This window comes from Pongo abelii, chromosome 10 (genome assembly GCF_028885655.2).
Source record: "Pongo abelii isolate AG06213 chromosome 10, NHGRI_mPonAbe1-v2.0_pri, whole genome shotgun sequence".
Classification (NCBI taxonomy): domain Eukaryota; kingdom Metazoa; phylum Chordata; class Mammalia; order Primates; family Hominidae; genus Pongo; species Pongo abelii.
Genome location: NC_071995.2, coordinates 127,311,023 through 127,331,569, shown reverse-complemented (window position 1 = coordinate 127,331,569; position 20,547 = coordinate 127,311,023). Strand labels below are relative to the sequence as shown.

The window sequence follows — 20,547 nt, the reverse complement described above, 5'->3', positions numbered from 1 at the left end:
CCTGCCTGCTTGTCCGTCAGGTGCTTTTGAGTTTGAGATTCCTGATTTACAAGATTCAGCCGGCTAAGTCACTGAATACTGGGGACTCACAGGCTCAACTCCAAGGTAGGAAAGTGCAGCATGTCACCCCTCGCTTCCAGGGTTATTTGAACCATCCCTGACATCAACAGAAGGACCACAAGCAGCCTCCTTGCTATTTGAATATTTTCTTTGCTAAGATCCCCCATGGGCTTATGCTACATGAGGGCATGGCTAAGAACTTGCTACACACTCATGACCCAGAAACTTCAATTGCCCCAATTGCTAACTTTGAAAACCCAAGAAAGCCCATCTCCTTGCTTCTGTTTTTTAAAACCCCCAGAAAACCCAAACAAGCCTGCATTCGTATATTGAGAGAGGAGATGGGAGTTGCTCTCTCTCCTTCTTTCCAGACTTCCCTGCTGTCCCTTCCTCTCAGTGCAGCCTGTGCAAACCGCCAGCATATGGGGCAGCCTGGCTCTGCTGTCCTCTGGAAGGACCCTAATCCTTTTCCCGGCAGGGACACTGGCGAGCAGATCAAAGCTGCCTTTGGTGCTGCAGCCAAACGGACTTGGATTGTCAAGATGGCTTTTCAAAGAAATAACATTCTCTCCTGTTCTCAGCCCAGAGGCCTTGTTCTGGGGTCACCAGCAACAAGGGCACATTCGCCTCCCTCTCTTCAGGGATGGCTCAGCGCTTCCATTTTAACCCCCTAATTTCAGAATCAGCTTAAAACATGCACAAAAGGCCCTGCCGAGGTATGACATTCCAGAAAGAGCTCTGGCTGTCTGTCCTTAAACATGGACTATTTAGGCAACTTGTAATATTTTGTAAAAACCAAAAGCCACATCTGATGCTTTTATTTTGAGGTATTTATCCCAATCCAAAAAAATACTCTTAAATCTTGAAGTGTAGGGACTTAGAGACTCATCTGCTTGGAGAAGGTTGTGAGCCAAGGGCTCTGTGAAGTGGCGGGGCACAGGATTCTAGGCCTATCTGCAGCGGGAGCATTCGCCAACAGGAAGTATTTGTCAACAAGCTGTCTTGTCATTCTTCATTCTTCCTGGACATAAAGATTCCTTTTCTCTCCTTTTCTTAACTGGAAAAAAGTCTAAAGGAAACCCGTTTGCTTTTAAGCAAATGCTGAGTTTATTTTCTATAAAATACAGATGGAGTGGGCTTGTGGTCTTGCCTGCTGTTTTAGGGTTCTTCCATTCTTTGAACAGGTCATTCTTTATCCTTCACATGAGGAAAAGTGAGAAGGGATGAAGTGAAGTGAAGCCTAGCTCATCCCTTCCTGTTGAGCCTCATTCTGAATTCTTCCAGCTCCTGAGAGATTTGACTTAAGAAGAGACAGACACCATAAAGAAAGGAGCAAGGCCTTGTACAGTGGCTAAGGGAGCTTCACTTTCCATAAAGAGGAGAGAGAGACAGAGACACAGAGAAAGAGAGATTGAGACCTGTTGATCTAGATATGTAGCATAATAATAATAACAATAGAAGAGCAATTAACAAATGGCACCCCATCTCCTGTATCTACACGCTTATCTACAACCTTTGCATAAGACTTTGCAGTTCTCCCATCAAGAGGTGGAGTCAGTTTCCCCACTCTTTGAACCTGGGCTGCCTCGTGATTTGCTTTGGCCAAGAAAATATGGAAGAAGTGACAGCGGGCCTCTTCTGGGCCCAGGTCTCAAGAGGCCTTGCACATTTCCCCTCTGCCTCTTTTGGATGCCTAATAGTAAGAAGAAGAACAAGCCTGGGCCAACCTGGAGAAGAGACCATGTGGAGGTGAGCGGTGCGATCCCAGCTGAGGCCGTCCTGCATCAGGCAGCCCATGCCCAGCCCCAAACAAGGAGCAAGTCCAGCCAAGATCAGAAGTCCTAAGACTCAGGAGGCCTTGAACATGATCAAGCCTCTACATTTCAGGGTGTTTCATCGTGAAACAATCCCTGACAGAGCAGCCAGCAGTCATCAAGAATTGACCGTATGATTAGTCCACTTTCATACTGCTATGAAGAAATACACGAGACTGGGTAATTTATCAAAGAAAAAGAGGTTTAATGGACTCTCAGTTCCACATGGCTGGGGAGGCCTCACAATCATGGTGGAAGGTGAAGGAGAAGTAAAGGCACATCTTACATAGTGGCAGGCAAGAGAGTGTGTGCAGGGGAACTGCCCTTTATAAAATCATTAGATCTTGTGAGACTTATTCACTATCATGAGAACAGCACAAAAACCTGCCCTGATGATTCAATTACCTCCCACCAGTTTCCTCCCATGATATGTGGGGATTACGGGAGATACAATTCGAGATGAGATTTGCATGGGGACATGGCCAAACCATATCACCATGTTCTAGGTGTGTTTTTAAATGCTTTCCATGTGGAATGTCAACTAGTTCTTCACAACAATCTTATGGGGTATCATGACGCTCACTTTTTATAGAAGAGGAAATTGAGGAATAGGGAAGGTAAGTAATGTTGCCCAAGATCTCCTGGTTGTAAGTGATGTAGCTGAAACTCATGCTTGGCTGTGTGGTTCCAGATGCTCTGGTCCACTTGGCAACAGGGCTCACCTTGCTCTACTCCCTGCCTCCCAGGTGTATGAGGGTTCATTGAGATGATGCCTACAAAGTGTTTAGCAAGTGCCTGACTCATAATAAGGGTGCAAGTAGGGTTATATCTTAATTATATCTTAGTACATCCTTGTTCCAGAGTTTTAAATTTATTATCGAAGTTTAAATACATCTTGCTCCTTCATATCTCCAGGGTCTCACACATGGCCACTCCTTCTGCCTAATTAATTTCCATTCGGTTCCCAGATCCACCTCACCTCTTGTATTAACAGGAAGCCTCCCTGACTTCCACACTAGGTCCAGTGCCCCTCCCAAAACACCATGCACCTCTCTTTTATATCTTTTCACACAGCTGTAGTTTTATATTTGTTTGTGTGCATGTTTGGTTAATGACCATCTTCCCTAACAGACTGGAAGCTCCATGGGAAAAAGGATAGTGTGTTTATCCAGCAGGGTACCCTCCTGTCTTGAATACCATGTGACTCAGTGACAACTCATTCAACACTTGAGGAATGCATGAAGTTTGACCAATAGCCCAAACATGAAGCAAGCCAGATGGGGGACGAAGCCACTTCACACAGCAGTAAGGTGTACAATGAGGGAAAATGTAGACACCGTTTGCTGGAAGGCAGACCTTCTGACGTGGGTAGGAAGAATTGGAGCCAATGTCCATGGACATTCTGGCATCCAGTACCAGGGGATGGCGACTCTCTGCAGCCATTCAGTGTCGGTGCATCAGAGGTGTTAAGAAAACTTCACCTTCATGTAAGTACCTTCTTTGCCTCACATTTGCATACTTTTAGAGCATATGGTCACCCAGAAGTAAACTAACAATTGTTGCAGCAAAGAACAATTATTCCTTTCCCCAATAAAATAACGCACTAGCACCTGTCCATGGAGGCTGCTGAGAATTTATCAAGAACTTCTTGAGTACAGACTTGCCCAAGACTGCCTAGCGCAGCTCTCTGTACACAGAGCTTTCAACTGAGGGTAGTGTTTCCTAAGCTTCACACCTCCCTCAATCTCATGACATGAACCAGATAATGTATGCACTGTTAATCAGTCCAGGAGCTTACTAATAATTGATAACTTTATAAATTAAAATTGCAATTAATAATGTACTAATATAAATGAATAGCTTTGTTTAAATAATCTTACTGTAAATAAAAAACCAAGATCACATCCCCTAATTGCTGCCTGTCTATAGCTCTGAGCCATAGTTTGCCATTTCTTTGTTAAGCAGGGAGATTATCAAGTGTTGGTTGCTGAAGATACAGCGGCTGCAAAATGAGATTTTCTCTTAGATAGACTCAGAATAATTCAAATAATTAAGCAGGAAATTCCCACTTTCTCATATGGTTGAACAGGTGATTTCGCACCATGTCCAGGTATCTCCAACAGCCAGCCACAGAGATGCTCACATGAACGACTCCTCAGTGAAGCTGTGCAGGGTCCATCTGCACCCTCACAGGCTGCAGCACCGTGTATGCTCCCTAAACTTACCTCTCATCTTGGGAAGCCCAGAGGTAGCAGATTAAGGAATCAGAGGTGGTTGCCAGCCTTTGCTGTGTGTTTTCTCCTGGAAACGTTATCTCCTGGCTGCAAGGAAACAATTCCAGGGCTGCCATGGCACTGCGAGTTCTGACAAATGTCTTTCCTCTTACTCCAGTTCATCTGCTTGCACCAACATCTCCCAGAAAGATAGGATAATTGAGTCATTTGTATTGACCTGAAACAATACCCCGGAAAAGTCCAATGCTGGTTTCCTATGGCCACGGGAGACAGCCTGGGGAGCAGTTGACAGCTGCACCTGCCTATCTGGCCTCCATGCGGACAGCACGTTCATTGCTGTCTCCCTTCCTGTTTATCCGTTTTCTTTATCTGTACCTGCCTGTCAGTGTTGGGGATATTGTGTCCTCCATCGGTTGTTCATCAGAGAACTCCACCACAAAGCTGCTGTCGGAAATTGAGTTTTTTCAGATTCTGAGATAGTGGACACAGGAGATGGCCATGTCACTCAGTGCCCAGACAGGATAACACTGGGAGAATGAGACTTTCCACTAACATGATGCACTGCCTTCATTGCAACGCTCACTTTCAGATGTGTTGACTAGGGATGGATTCTTTAGAGCTGATGTTCTCTGGGCTGGGACATAAAGGATGGTTAGGACCTGAGGAGGTTGAATGGAATATGGCAAGGCCACGTCACTCAGTGCCCAGACAGGATAACACTGGGAGAATGAGCCTTCCCACTAACGTGATGCACTGCCTTCACCACAACGCCCACTTTCAGACATGTTGACCAGAGAGAGATTCTTTACAGTTGATGTTCTCTAGGCTGGGACATAAAGGATGGGTAGGACCTGCAGAGGTTGAATGGAATACGGCAAGAATTCTAAGATGAAAAACAACATAACCAAAATATTGGGGAGGGAAAGCTCAGAATCCCAGCATGTGAGGAATGGGAAGTCCATCCAGGCAGATGGGATGAAGCCAGCGGTTACTCTAAATGGGGTAGGCAGTGGATGCCCACAAATATACAAATATGCCCACAAATATAGTATTTTTACTAGGTCCTGCTTCCCTCTTGAATTGGATAAAAATAAAAATAACATCCCCTGAAATAATCCACAGGCACAAGTGGAATTGTTTTAGGGTGTGCAAGGGACTTTCAAGAACAGCATCTAAGTCAGGGTTAAGGGTGATTTTCTTGAGAAACACTTGGTGACGTCTGCAGACATTTTTTGGTTGTCACAACTGGGAGGGGGTTGTTATTGACATCTAGTCGGTAGGAGCCAGGGATGGTTCTAAACATCTTACAATGCACAAGACAGTGCCCCCACCACAAATAATTATCCAGCCTACAATGTCAATAGCACTGAGGTTGACAAACCCTGATCTAACTTGATCCACATAGAAAGCCTGAGGTAGTTTGTCAGATATTACATACATAGGAAGAAACGGGGCAAAGACTTTAATCAAAGCCTTATCCAGCCCAGAAAGAAGAAATGTATCACAGTGGTTAGGAGTTCGTGGAGTGACACGAAGTTCAACAATGAATCCTTGTCCCACAACTTCCTAGATGAGGATTTTTTGTTGTTGTTTTTGTGTTTTGGAAAATACCTTAAACTCTTGAGCCTCAGAATCCTCATGTCGATGATGGGAATCACATAAGACTGACTCACTTAAAGCAATACACTAAGCACTCAGCATGCTTAACAATTGGGAGTTGTTGTTGCTATTATCATAATCATTACCATTATTTCAAATATGTTCATCAGTTACAGTAACAAGCTTTTAAAACTACAGAAATGGTGGGGGGAAGGGTGATATCCGTATATGAAAAAAAAATTGGGTGATGTCTCTGTGAGAAAGAAAAATCTGAAATTAAGGGAAACAGGCTCTTTTCAGGACTTTGGAGGCGTCTCCTGCATCAGACATCTCTGGTTTACTCATATGATATCAGACACCTGCAAAACAGGACTTGCCTTTCTCCATATGCCTCTAGGAGAGCCCTGACTGGACTTTCCTTCCAAGTCACTGCAGCTTACTTGAAACACAAGCAAGCCTGAATATTTTTTCCTCTCTCCATTGGTGATTTATTAACATTCCCCAGACACAGAATGTCTCTCTCTGCTAAATATGGCTCATTGTTTCTTTTTTATTGAAACAAAAGGCACCTTGATAAATGGATTATTTGATTTCAATGCCTCTTCTGAACAAACCCTGAATATCCTTTGCTGAAATTACATAGCGCGGTTTGCAATTTCGTAACCGTCAAACTCTCCTTTAAAAGAGCGGGTACTTATATTCCCCTCTGAGCCCCTGGGGGGATATTTCCCCCCTTTTCTCTGGGAGGGCTCCATAATCACTCTCAGATGCTACTCAATCAGACACCCAGAAGTACAGCAAAGGAGCTGTGCCTTTCAAAGACAAATGCTCTAAAATCTTCAGAATCTTGGACTTCATCAGCACAAGAAGGGTGCCCTGGGTAGGCATAGAGGGAAATATTTACCAGGCGAAGTTACAAATCTAACATGGGCTGCTTTAACGGCATGGTGTCAGTGTTTCCGCAAGTTAAGCTCAGCCAGTGGCTTGCCTGGTGGCCATGTGGCCGATTCCTCCACATCCTCCGCCTGCCCTCCCCGGCTGACCACCCACAGTGTGGCTTGGAACCGAGGTCCCTCTGCAGGTGGGTTCTGATTGGCTCAGGCTGGGGCTCTCCCAGGACAGGTGCTCCTCTAAGGAATGGTGTGTCAGTTTCCTATGCTGCTGGAACGAATTACTACAAACTTAGCCATTTAAAACAACACATATATATTTTTTCTTTTTTTTTCTCTTTTCTTTTTTTTTTCTGAAGTCTTTCTTTCTTTCTTTATTATTATTATACTTTAGGTTCTAGGGTACATGTGCGCAACGTGCAGGTTAGTTACATATGTATACATGTGCCATGCTGGTGCGCTGCACCCACTAACTCGTCATCTAGCATTAGGTATATCTCCCAATGCCATCCCTCCCCCATCCCCCCACCCCACAACAGTCCCCAGAGTGTGATGTTCCCCTTCCTGTGTCCATGTGTTCTCATTGTTCAATTCCCACCTATGAGTGAGAATATGTGGTGTTTTTATACAGTCCTGGAGGTCAGAGGTCTAAAATCAAAGTGTCTCTAGGGAAACAACACACGCTGGGGCCTAACGGAGGGTGGAGGGTGGAAGGAGGGAGAGGATCCGGAAAATTTCCTAATGGATACTGGGCTTAATACCTGGGTGATGAAATAATCTATACAACAAACCCACATGACTCATGGTTACCTATATAACAAACCTGCACATCCTGCACATATACCCCTGAACTTAAAAGAAAAGCTAAAACAAACAAACAAACAAAAAAACCCTGAAGTGTCAGTAGGGTTGTGTTCCTTCTGGAGCCTTCAGGGAAGAATCTGTTCCCTTTTCCATTTTCTGGAGGTCACCTGCAGTCCTCGGCTTGGAGTCTCTCTCTTCTAAGCCAATACCTCAGCAGCTTCTCTCGCCCCTGACTTCCTGTCTCCCTCTACACGGACCCCTGTGATGACATCAGGGCCACCTGGATGATCCAGGATAATCTCCCCATCTCAAGAGCCTTACCTTAATCACATCTGCAAAGTTCCTTTCCCTATGCAGGTCACATATTTGCAGCCTCTGGCAATAGGGATGTAAACATCTTTGGGGAGGGTGGCATTTTTGATTATCACAATGACTAGAGGGAGGAACACCACTGGCATGCAGAGATCACAGCCAGTTCTGCTAGGTTTTCTGCACAGCACGAGACTGTTCTACAACCACAAAGAATTGCCTAGATTCTGCATGACGTTGCCCCACTGGACATTCACAGAGGTGAGGAACCCACTTACAGTGATCCAAGCAAAGAGCTGATCTTAAACATCCACTAAATAATTGGGAGAAGGGCAATGATTTCATATACTGTACGTGTTCCAGAATTGCAAGTACTGAGGTGGAGATCAGACTTTGATGAAACTTATCTAAAAAGTTGTTGATCCTTTTCGAAAATCACATCCACAATGTCCAATCTGCGTGTGAAATGCAACTTGCTCCAACATAGCTATACCAGTCTGCGTCTGTGGCTGACAGACCCATGGTGACTCTAAATACAGGAGCAAGTATCTGACTACTTCATTCGGCCTTCTAGATATACCTGTTAAAATATTACTTTACTTTGAATTATTTCTCCTGCCTATGACAGAGCACTATACTGATTTGTTTTAATTATGTACATATGTAGGTTATCAAATCAGAGATTTCGTTTCATGGCTTATAAAGGTGAGGGTTGAGAATGATTGGTGTTAACCCAGGGGTTGGCAAATTTTTTCTTAAAGGACCATATAGTAAATATCTTAGGTTTTTGCAGGCTAGAAGACAAAAATCAACATTATACAGGTACTTATATAATCTTTAAAAATGTAAATACCATATTCAGCTTGCAGGCCCAAAACAGGTGACGGGCTGGATTTGACCCATGGTCTGTAGTTTGCCGTTCCCTGGTCTAAATCAAACAGGGCAATTCCAAGCTCATTCCCATTACCTGGTTCAGTTACACATAGGCCTAAACCCGTGATTCTCAAACAGAGGCAGTTTTGCTCCCAAGGGGACATTTGACAATGTCTGGAGATTTTTTCTGTTGTCAAGAATGGGGCTGGGGGGGCAGCCAGGTGCGGTGGCTTAAGCCTGTAATCCCAGCACTTTGGGAAGCCAAGGGGGGTGGATCCCTTGAGGTCAGGAGTTTGAGATCAGCCTGGCCAACATGGTGAAACCCCATCTCCACAAAAAAATGCAAAAAATTAGCCAGGTATGGTGATGCGCGCCTGTAAGCCCAGCGACTCAGGAGGCTGAGTAAAGAGAATCGCTTGAACCAGGGAAACAGAGGGTGCAATGAGCCGAGATTGTGCCAGTGCACTCCAGCCTGGGCAACAGAGTGCGACTCCATCCCCACCCTGCAAAAAAAAAAAAAAAAAGAAAAAAAAGAATGGGGTTGGAGGGGCATCCTGTTAGCATCTAGTGGGTAGTCAGAGGCCAGGGATGCTGTTCAACATCCTACACTGCGCAGAACAGCCCGCCCACAGAATTATCCCCAGCCCCAAAGATCACTGTGCTGGGCTGGGAAAGCCCTGCCCCAGGCCAAACTGAGCCAAGGACCTATGAGGAGAAGTGTGTTAAGACTTCTGGGAAAGAAGGTCCCTCACTCTTAAGCAAATGCCTTTCACCCCAGGGGCCAATGAGTGAGCCAGTCTCCCCATAAATACTGTTATCCATCTGGAATCTATGCATGAGTGCCCAGAGAGAAGCTTAGCCATGGGTGGGCGCAGTGAGGGAAGGGGCCGTGCTTTTATCCCAGGGGTTGGCCCAGTGAGGGGCCCGGGAGAAGCTCGCCTGGATCTCACCTTGCCGCTGCCCTTCCAGCCATGTGAGCCAGTGGACTTCCTCAGTGCGCGAGGGTTTTCTCTCACTATCAGCCAAAAGCTTCTAAGAGGACACACCTTGCTTGATCCAAACTGCGGTAACTCTGCTTTGCAAGTCATATAAAGAAGGAGTCAGCATACTTTTTTCTGTAAAGGCCCAGGCAGTAGATATTTCAGCCTTCGTGGGCCAAATGGTCTCCATTGCAACTCCTCAACCCTCCTGTGACCGCAGCCAGAGACAAATGTAAACAAATGACTCTGTCTGTGTTCCAATAAAACTTTACTTTTAAACACTAGAATTTGAATTTCACATGTCAAAAACACTACCTCTCTATTAAACAACACCTTTCCAACTATCTAAAGACATAAAAACATAAAAAAAATTCTTAGTTTTCAGGCCACCACACAGAAACTGGTTGTGGGCTGTGTTTGACCCACAGGCCATAGTGTGCGGACCCCTGATAGAGAGGAAGCCTTTCCGAGTGGTGTTTCATGCACAGGAGAACTTTCTTAGTGTTTCTTCAGTGCATTTTACAATCTGAATTATAGACCAGGTTTACCTCTTTGATTCAAAATGTAAACATGGTTTTTACTATGCCTCCAAAACAGTTTGGAAATGGAAACCAAAAAGAAAAAAAAATCTGGAGGGATTTAGAGTTGTATAATATAAGCATTTACAGCAGAATTTAAATATCTGCATTTGCTGCTCACATAGCATATGGTTTGAGAATGTTTCGCTGTATCTATTCAAAGAGAGAGGCATCCATTTATCACAGATGGTGGTATTATTTATGATGGAAACTTACATTAATCCTGAGAGTCCCAATTATCTCAATTCATATAAATAAAAAGGACAGCATTCCTGTTCTTTATGATGGTCTTTTTCCTCAAAAATAAAGAGCTTATTTTTAATATAGTCCACATATTTTCTTTCCCACTAATTACAGATAATTTTAAAAAACTTGTATGTACCAATGAGTCATCCGCATTTTCCCCCCACATGTGAGTTTCATCTGCTTGCTAGTTAGCATCTGTAGTTTTGTTTGGTTATACCAGCATTTAGAATGATTATATTAATGACAAGTCTTAGGGGACAAAGTAGAAAATGCTTTCCTGATGGTTGAGTAAACAAAAAGAGAAAAGAATACACCAGAAGATAAAAGCAATTTTCTCTTTCATTTTAAAGCCTTTAACATGTGAAAAGGACATTTAAACTGAGCTTTCCAAGAGGGAATGGGGAATTATAACAGAGAATTCTCAAAAGTCAGTGGGGAAAAATATCCCTTAAGTGGAAGGTGAAATCTTTTATCCTTGTGACACCTGGATTATCAAGACAGGAGGAGGACAAGACGGGAGGAGGACAACAGTAAAACCATCACTCAACACCCTGTTGGTCCGGGTGCTGCATATCATATATCGACTTCTTTGTACTTTCAACAACCCTATGCGTGAAGTATTTTTATTATCCCTAATTTTCACATAAAGAGATTGAGGCACAGAGAGATTGAGTAATTCAGCCAAGGTCACACAGCTAAGAATTCTGAAATCAGAATTTGAACTCAGGATCCCTGTGCCCACTTCTGCGCTATCCTGTCTCAGAGCACAGGCTTTATGTTATGTATTTTTTTTATTTTATTCATTTCTTATTTTTCACATCAGATGGGCAACGTGCCAACATCATAACAAGGTCTGAGGGAGACATGTCTCACACATGAGCATGAAAACACAGTCATCACCCTTATGAACTACAAAAGGACCTAGGCTTTATTTCAAATCCGTATCTCACTCCAGCTCCATTTTTCCCTTTAGAGAGAGAGTGTCAGTCCTTGGTAGACACAAAGGTTGCAGAACTATCACCGGCTGATGCTCAGGTCAGTCTAGAGATGCTGAATGCCAGCTTGCATGTATGTACAGTTAGCATCATGGAAAGAAAGGTCAGGAGATGGAGCCCCTGAATCCAGCAGCGCCTGAAGCTGGAGGCCCCTGTACTTTTCTCCTCCATGGCTTGAGCCAGCCTGAGATGCCTTCTTGTCATTCTTAACTGACTGATGCTCAGCATCCGGTCTGATGGATGAGGACCCTGAGCTTATCGCGGTTCTTATTTAATATTGCACCGGCAAGACATCCATCTCGGTCTTAACGTTAATTGGGGGGAAAAAATCAACAGAGGGATAGGATAAGGAACGTTCTTCCCTCCATCAACATTAACTAAGAGACTTGTCTGTGCCCCATGCTGCCTTGCTTCTGGAGGGAGCACACAGACAATTAAACTGTGTTTATCAAACTCGTGGGAGGCTGAGCAGAGGGGAGGTAGCCAGTCGCAATAGGGAAGGGCTCAGATGGGAAGAAGTCAGCATGGGCGTATGATATGACAGGTGAGGGCAGACTTGCACCCTAATCATTGTTTAGAAGCAGAAGGTGACCATGTGAGGAGAGAAGCAAGAGGACTCCATGCTGCAGGAGTGGAAGGCTGGAATGCAGAAGAGGGAGAAGCACTGGGACCCAGGCCTTGGAGGAGGCAATGTCCCAAGGGGAGGGGCGAGTGCAATCCACCTCCATGGGGACCAACTCGTTATTTCAAATGGCAAACCCACAGTAAGAGCAAAAAGCAGACCCACTTTTGCTCTGTTTTATGGTGGTTTGTAAGTTTCTGTATGGAATATAGACCCCCTTGTATGACCTTTCACTGCCGCCTGCCTTGCTACACTGCTGCAGCTGGGTGCTGAAGGCCCCTGACGGTTGCAATTGTTCCAGAAAGATGCACCTTCCTTTGCAAACTCACAAACCACAAAAAAAGGCACTCACAAGTGAGACAGAACGGACCATGTTAGAAGACACACAGCGAAGCCCTAACCAGACCTTTCTCTCTCCCCTGTGGGACCAAAGCCTTCAGGTTAAGCACACCCTATGGCCCCTGGACACAGGTGGAGACACAGTATGCTGGAGGAAGGGGAAGAAACCACCTTCTATCCATGGGCGAGTGGCAGAGAGATGTCCTGAGCCTAACTACTAGAAGGCTCCCCCATCCTGGGGCCAGTGAGGCTGGGGGGAGCAGCAGCCAGGGGTCACAGCTGCTGATGTATGGTGGGGGCACCTGATTGGAAGGCACTGAAGCCTCTGAGTGCCATCCGCTGACCTAAGATGCTCCCTGGTCAGTGGCTAACCTAGGGTCACTCCCACTCCTGGGCACAGGCAGACATGTCTAAGGTGTCCACTGCAGCTTTGCGCCTGATTGGAAATAATAGAAGAGGCTATCCACAGTAAACTGCCTGAACATAGCAAACCCCAGGAGAGAATGCAGTGAAGAAAGAAAGAGAAGAGAGACAGAGGATAGGGCCCTGTGGAGAGGGCAGCTCCGGGCCAGCCCACCGAGCTCCAATCACAGCCTGGCCACTTCCTAGCTGTGATGGTGGGTGCTCACGTAGCCTGTCTGTGCCTCTGTTCCCATCTATAGAAGGAGCTTCTTAATAGCACACTCCTCTTGGGACCATTTTGAAGATTAAACAACTTACTAAATACAAAGTGCTCAGCCATGCCTGGCACATGATAGGTCCTCAAAAACATGACCTATTATTATTATTTTTTTTTTTACTTTAAGTTCTGAGATACATGTGCAGAATGTGCAGGTTTGTTATATAGGTATACATGTGCCATGGTGGTTTGCTGCACCTATCAACCCGTCATCTAGGTTTTAAGCCCCGCATGCACTAGGTATTTGTCTAATGCATGCGAGCATTTGTAATTCTCTCTCTTCCCTTGCCCCTCACCTCCCTGACAGGCCCCAGTGTGTGATGTTCCCCTCCCTGTGACCATGTGTTCTCATTGTTCAACTCCCACTTACAACTACCTATTATTTTTTTACTATTATTACGAAGCAACTGGAAAGGAGAACTACATGTACTAGCATAGAAAGATCTCCAAGATGTGTTATTGGGTGAAAACTAAGTTACAGAACAATGTCAATTATGTAAAAACAAATAACCACAAGTATTTGTAATAATTATGTTTTCTTTGTAGTTTTTTTCCCCCACAGAACTTTAGAGAAACACTACCCAGAGCTTATTCAATGGCTCCATGAACTCACTAAGGACCCCGCATCCATGTATCTTTCTGTACCACCAATTCTACTAAAGGGCTTCATGCCTGTGACCACAACAAAGCTGCTACCTATCCAGCCATTGCCTCTGAGTTCCAGGAGAAACAAATTAAGGGCAAAATGTCTGTATTAGGTAAGTCTATTTACTTAACCTTTTTTTTTTATTGGCTCAGGTAACTTAGTGAACATCAGTTTATATATTCTCGCCATCCTGGCTCATAATTGCACCACTACAAGGAGGTCTGGGCAGGAGACTGCAGTTGGTCCCCAACTTAGGATACTGCAATGTAGGATTTTTCTACTTTATGACGGTGTGAAAGTGATACTCATTCAGTAGAAACTGTGCTTGGAATACTCATGCAACCATTTTGCTTTTCACTTTCAGAACAGCATTCAACAAATTACATGAGATATTCAACACCTTATCATAAAACAGGCTTTGTATTCGATGATTTTGCCCAGGTGTAGGTTAATGTAAGTGTTCTGAACATGTTTAAGGTAGGCTAGGCTGAGCTGTGATGTTTCATAGGTTAGGTATATTAAATGTATTTTCAAACTTAGAATATTTTCAGTTTACGATGGATTTATCAGCACATAACCCCATCATAAGTAGAGAAGCATCTGTGTTTTTAACTGGGCACATTGCCACCTCCAACAAATTTAGTATTCTGTAAGTAAGGAGGGAGGCGAGAGTGGATATTATGTAGATAGTTACCAGTATTACACAATTATCACATAAGGAACATATCATTTATGCTAAAACAATTATGTTAAAACAACTATATTGATATTAGTATTTATATATAATAGTATAGTTTCATATTCTATTAAATTAATTTTAATATATTAAAATGAATGAAATATATTATATTTAATTAAATATGATTTAGTATTCTGTTATCACCATAAAATATTAATAAATTCAATATAATAATTATGTTACAATAACAAGAAATTGAAACACAACACTATGATTGTATATATGTATATATGTGTGTTTGTGTGTAAATATGTACTCACACATATACATAAATGTTTAGAAAAAAATTATAAATAGTAAATCACACTTACAAAAGTGATTATCTAAGAGGAGTAGAAGGGAGATGAGATCTTTGGGATGGTCACATGTGTTTTAGCTTTACTAGATTTTTTTTGTTTTTTTTTGTAAAATAAGGGAGAGTGTACTCACACATTAGTTGTGCAATTAACATGCTGCTTTAAGAGAGTGTCCCTTGGCAACAGAGCTGCTATTACCTGATTTGCCTGGCTGAAAACAGACCAGATACATATACTATCCCGTGTACGGCTCGTATGGTTTTCCAACAGGTGCACAACACACTTTAAAGGTAGAATTTCTTATTTTTTCCCTACTTGTTCTTTGCTGTTCTTAAATATCTATCTTTAAAGAAGAGAAAAGGTGATGCATCTAACATGAATATATGAGCATCTAACATCTCTTAGTTTTCTTCTGTGACAAGAAGGAGTTACTAGATGTTGGGCTGAAGGAAAGGACTTTTTCCTTTGTGAGTACCCAGCAGTTCAGATGGGTTAACCCAAGTTGTGCTTGCTTTACATCTCTGGCAACCCCCTTTTTGTGCCTAGCCATGTTATTAAAAGTCCTTACAAAGTTTGTTCCCTTTCCTGTCTGTAAAGAAACCCAGAGAGTACCCAGCAGAGGATGCTGTTGGCTTCCCAGGATCAGTTTTCTTCTTCTTGTGTCTGGAATCCGTATGCTCTTGGGGAATGCCACATGGCTGTCTGATGTGGTTTGGCTGTGTCTCCATGCAAATTTCATCTTGAATTTCCATATGTTGTTGGGGGGACCTGGTGGGAGATAATTGAAGCATGGGGGTAGGTCTTTCCTGTGCTGTTCTCATGATAGTAAGTCTCATGAGATCTGATGGTTTTTAAAAGTGGAGTTTCCCTGCACAAACTCTCTTCTTTTGTCTGCCGCCATGTAAGACATGCCTTTCACCTTCTCCCATGATTGTGAGGCCTCCCCAGCCTCGTGGAACTGTGAGTGCCTTAAACTGCTTTCTTTTGTAAATTACCCAGTCTTGGGTGTGCCTTTATCAGCAGTGTGAAAATGGACTAATACATCGTCTTTAAAGAAGTGCATATCTCAGCCTCGCGTGCACTTAAAGATGGCTGTGTGCCAATATCCAGGCCGGGAGCTACCAGAGGGAGTTGTTGGGTGGAGCTTCAAGGATAGCACCTTAAAAGGAGCACAGCTGAGTCATCATCAGGTACCTTTGCCCATTCGCCTTTTCTTTTTTGCCCGATTGCAATGCTGATCTGATGCTGGAGATGGAGCAGCCTTTTTGTGACCATGAGGCAAGAAGCTCATGCTGAGGATAACTGAATGGAACAACAGCAGGAACTGGGTCCCCCTTGGCATCTCGAAGCATCATGCCAGCCTAGGCTGCCAAACACAAAACTCCTTTCCTTCAGCCCAGCATCTAGCAACCCCTTCCCGTCACAGAAGAAAGCTAAGAGATGTTGGATGCATATATATTTGTTAATATATGCCAAACACTGAAATTGGAATATAACCTCCTGCCAAACACTGTGCTATCAAAGACAAAATTGATTCTGCAGCAAAATAAACAAGGGCTGTTAATTCATGAGCTTGTGGTAATGAAGCCTGTTGTCGGTCATTTCCTTTCAGCAAGGATTCAAGTGTTCTAGGAAGGAGAGTCTATTTTATAGAGTAAAAGAGGAAATCCTGAGACATGTCTGATTGGCAAGTGTCCCATGAAGCTGGGAATTCTGAAAGTGGGGAGAGACTTTCCAATTGGTCTTCATGTACATTTGACAGCCCTGGATTAGCTGCAAGTGAGCAAGGGGGGCAATTTCGGGATATTTCAAAAGAGGAAGATTGTTCAGTGTTATAGGTTGACTGTGGACCGTCACTTCCTAGAACAAGTGGGGGGTCAATAAAGCACTATTTTAAAGCAATGATGCTTAGGACAAGTTGCATGCCATGACAGGCATCTCTCAGGGCTTTGTTTTGCAAGAAAAATATCCCAACTTTGTTTGAACCACCCATTTTTAGGTTTCTGTAACTTGAAGATTCACACTGTTTGTACACCTTGATACATCTATGCCTCAGGCTAGAGACCATCATGCAGCTTTTAGCTAGAGAAATGTATCAATCAAGCTTCTCCAACCCACAGCCTGCAGGCCGCTTGTGGCCCAGGATGGCTTTGAATACAGCCCAACACAAATTTGTAAACATTTTAAAAACACTAAGACATGTTTTTGTGATTTTTTTTTTAAGCTCATCAGCTATCATTAGTGTTAGTGTATTTTATGTGTGGCCCAAGACAATTCTTCTTCTGCCAATGTGGCCCAGGGAAGCCAAAAGATTGGACACCCCTGAAATAATATCCTTTGTGTAAGAAAGTTTGAATATCACCTGTTTGCCTGTCTTTGCTGCCCACCTCCTCCAGGAAGTCTTCTTTGATACCCTTGGCCAACACTGGCCCTTCCTTCTCCCTGTGTCTCCTCCCCATCCTTCACCTGGACCACACACTGTGCTCCTTCATGACGTTCTGGGGTCAGGCTCTCTCACACTCAAATCTTATTTGAGAAACTGGAATAGAAGCTCTTTCAAACCACACTGCGCTCCTCCATGATGTTCTGGGGTCAGGCTCTCTCACACTCAAATGTTATTTGAGAAACTGGAATAGAAGCTCTTTCAAACCAGGCAGGCAGTTGAGAAGGAAGAATATGCTTTTGCATCAGGCATGATGAAGGTTCAGATCCTCACTTGTTAACTCAACTGCCTGGGGAAGTGGCTCCACCGGTTCAAGCCTTTCTTGATGAATGAAGTGGCAGTGACAACCCACCTCCCCCCAGGAGCTGCTGCAGAGGCTTATTGAAATCCCCATCAGAGTACCTCAAAGCATGGAGCTCCCTGTCTCCATAGAGAAAAGGGTCTGTGTTGCATCCATACACCTCTGAGAGAGAGAGAGACAGAGAGAGACAGACAGAGAGAGCAGAGGGTGGGGGAGACTCTGCAAAGTTTTAATTAAAGGTTCAGGTCATAGATATTAGTGGATAGTAGGTATTTTATGACAAGAGGCAAAATTGAGGATGCTATGTAAGTATTTATGTAACCATTTAAAATGAAACCATTAAAAAATATAAAGATTATTCTTAGCTTGAAGGCCATATAAAAGCAGATGGCAGGGGTTTGGCCCAAGGGTTCTAGTTTGCCAGACCCCTGGTCTAGAGTCTGTGTGGGGACAAAATGCACAGGCTCTGAAGGCTTGTGAATCCTGTTTCTGCCACTTGGCATCTGTGTGACATAAAGCAAGGAGGTTCATTCTTCGTGCCTCAGTTTTCCTATCTGTGGAATGGGGACAGTAATACTAACAATACCTACCTCCTAAGGCTGGTTCATGATGGATAGTTCATAAGGATGAACTATGTCAATGCATACAAAACGATTAAAACAGAATCCAATATGCAGAAAGTGTTCGATAAATGCTAACTAGGATTGTTCCCTCATCGTGTCTAGCACACAGAACAGGGCTACTTAATCTTTTGCTGGGCTCTGGGGTCCTCGGGGAAAGCTGATGGATATTGAAGGTACCTTTCCTGAGGGGAATACACGTGCCCACTTAACATACATGTGCAAAGGAGGGGGTCAGGGACGCCTCTTCCATCCCACCACAGTGAGCCTCTCGCATGAGGTCTGCCCTCAACTCCCGCAAAGGACGCTGAGTAACTGGTTGGAAAAATGATGAGAAAGGGTCTCCTGGCCTTCAGGCCACTCCTCCAGGGCCATCCTGCTGGCCAGCTGCCAGAGCGGAGTTAGGATTTAAGTGTTAGCACCAACCCTACTGTAGTGGTTCTCAAACTGTGGCATACTGTATGGCCACCACTTGGAGGGAGGGTGATTGCAGGAGCCCCTCCATTAGAGCGGCTTGAGAATTTGCATTTCCAAAGAACTTCTCAGGTGATGCTGATGCTGCTGGCCCAGGAACCCCACTTTGAGAACCGCAGCGCTAAGGCATCAGCCTCCACTCACCGGAAGCTGATAAAATGCACCAAGAGGACAGCTTCAAATTACAGCTTCAACATAAAAGCCTGGGAAGCTAGAAGATGATCTGATTCTAAAAGCAACCCTGTATCTGCCTGTGTCTAAAAGCAATCCTGTATCTTCTCTCCACGGTCACCACTCACTCCAGGCCACCTGTGCAGATCACTTGGACAGCGCCACGGCCTTTTCCTGGGCTCCCGGCTTTGCTCTTTCCAGGCTGCGACCCATTTCCCCATTCAGCACAGAAGGATCTTTACACATCAGAAATCAGATTCTGTCCCTGTCTGAACTAAAACCCTGTAGACAGAATAATGTCCCCTCTCCTAGAGAGGGCCTCATCCTAATCCGTGGAGCTTGTGCATACGTAAGGTTGCAGGGAGAGGGAGGCAGAGGTGCGGCTGCAGGTGGAGGCAGGTGGCCAGTCAGCTGACAGTAAGACAGGAGGATCATCCAGAGTGACTGGGTGCTCCCCATGTAACCTGGGGTTCTTAGAAGTGGAGGAGGGAGGTGGCAGAGGAGGCTGCAGGGATGCGAAGTGAGCAGGACCCACCCACAGCTGCCAGCTCTGCAGAAGAGGGAAGGGGCCAGGAGCCAAGGTACACGGGCAGCTCTAGAAGCTGGAAAAAGCAGGGAAATGCACTTGCCTCCAGAGCTGCCAGGAGGAACATAGCCCTGCCAGCACCTTACTTTCCGCCCGCTGAGGCCCATGGTGGGCTTCTGGCCTCCAGAACTATAAGGTAATCAATTCTTATTATTTTTAAGCCAAGAAACTTGTGGTGCTCCATTACAGTAGCTCAGAAAATGAATAACCTGCCAGGTGTGGTGGCTCACACCTATAATCCCAGCGCCTTGGGAGGCTGGAGTGGGAGGATCACTTGAGCCCATGCATTTGAGATCAGCCTGGGCCAAACAGCAAGACCCCATCTCTGTGAAAAAATTAGCTTGGCATGGTGGGGCATGCCAGTAGCCCAGATACTCAGGAGACTGGGGTGGGAAGATTGCTTGAGCCCAGGAATTCAATGCTGCAGTGAGCTATGATTGCACCACTGCACTTCAGCATGGGTGATAGAACAAGACCTTGCCACACACAAAACACAGTGAAACAACACAAAACAGAAAAGAAAACTTAACCCTTCAGCAGCTTCTCTTTGAATAAAATCTAAGCTTCTTAATGTGGCGAGGGCTGGGCCTTAATTGGCCTGTGTCCACCTGGATTCATCCAATGCCCCCTACTCAGTGTGCACCTGCCTTTGGCCACGTAGATCAGCATGGAACGTTTACGCCAACTCAGAGGCACGGGGCTGGCCATGTCCTCTTCTTGGATGTTCTTCCCCAAATCCTCATGGAGCTTTTTCATGACGCAAGTGCTCCCTCCATGATCAACACATTGGCTGAGCACCTACTATGTGCCAGGCTCTGTTCTGGTCGGCCGTGAATAAAGCAGAGTTCCTGCAAGCATGATACCTATGTTCTGGTGGGAGAAAACAGAATGCAGGCATGCAGTGTTGGGTGGTGTTGAGCACTCTGGAGAAAGATGATGTGCCCTGGCAGGAGCCTGCTTCCTGACTGCCCCAGTGGAAGTAGCTGTCACCCCATCCCTATCTGTCCCCATCTGTCCCCATCCACCTCCACTGCCCTCTCTTCACGGCTCTTCCTGCTATCTCCAAAATGATCTTTGTTTTTTGCTGTTTTCTTTGCTTAGTGTCTCTCTTTTCCTACTAGACTGGGAAGCCCAGGAAAGAGGGACTTTATCTCGTTTGTCCCCAGTGCCCAGATCAGTATCTGGAATTTGGGTGTGCTTACTAAGCATGGAATGAATGAATGAATGAATGAATGAATGAAGTAGGAAC

At 44.7% G+C, this 20,547-nt stretch overlaps 1 protein-coding gene and 1 non-coding gene across 2 annotated transcripts in view; both read right to left on the bottom strand.

Moving 5' to 3' along the window:
• The window catches only part of TMEM132C (transmembrane protein 132C), a 459,511-nt gene that overhangs the window by 312,850 nt on the left and 126,114 nt on the right, over nucleotides 1-20,547 (bottom strand). The gene's annotated exons all lie outside the window — the stretch shown is intronic.
• Nucleotides 11,205-11,308, bottom strand: LOC112136001 (small nucleolar RNA U13). The gene has a single exon (XR_002917214.1). It is a non-coding gene; the product is annotated as a small nucleolar RNA U13 (small nucleolar RNA).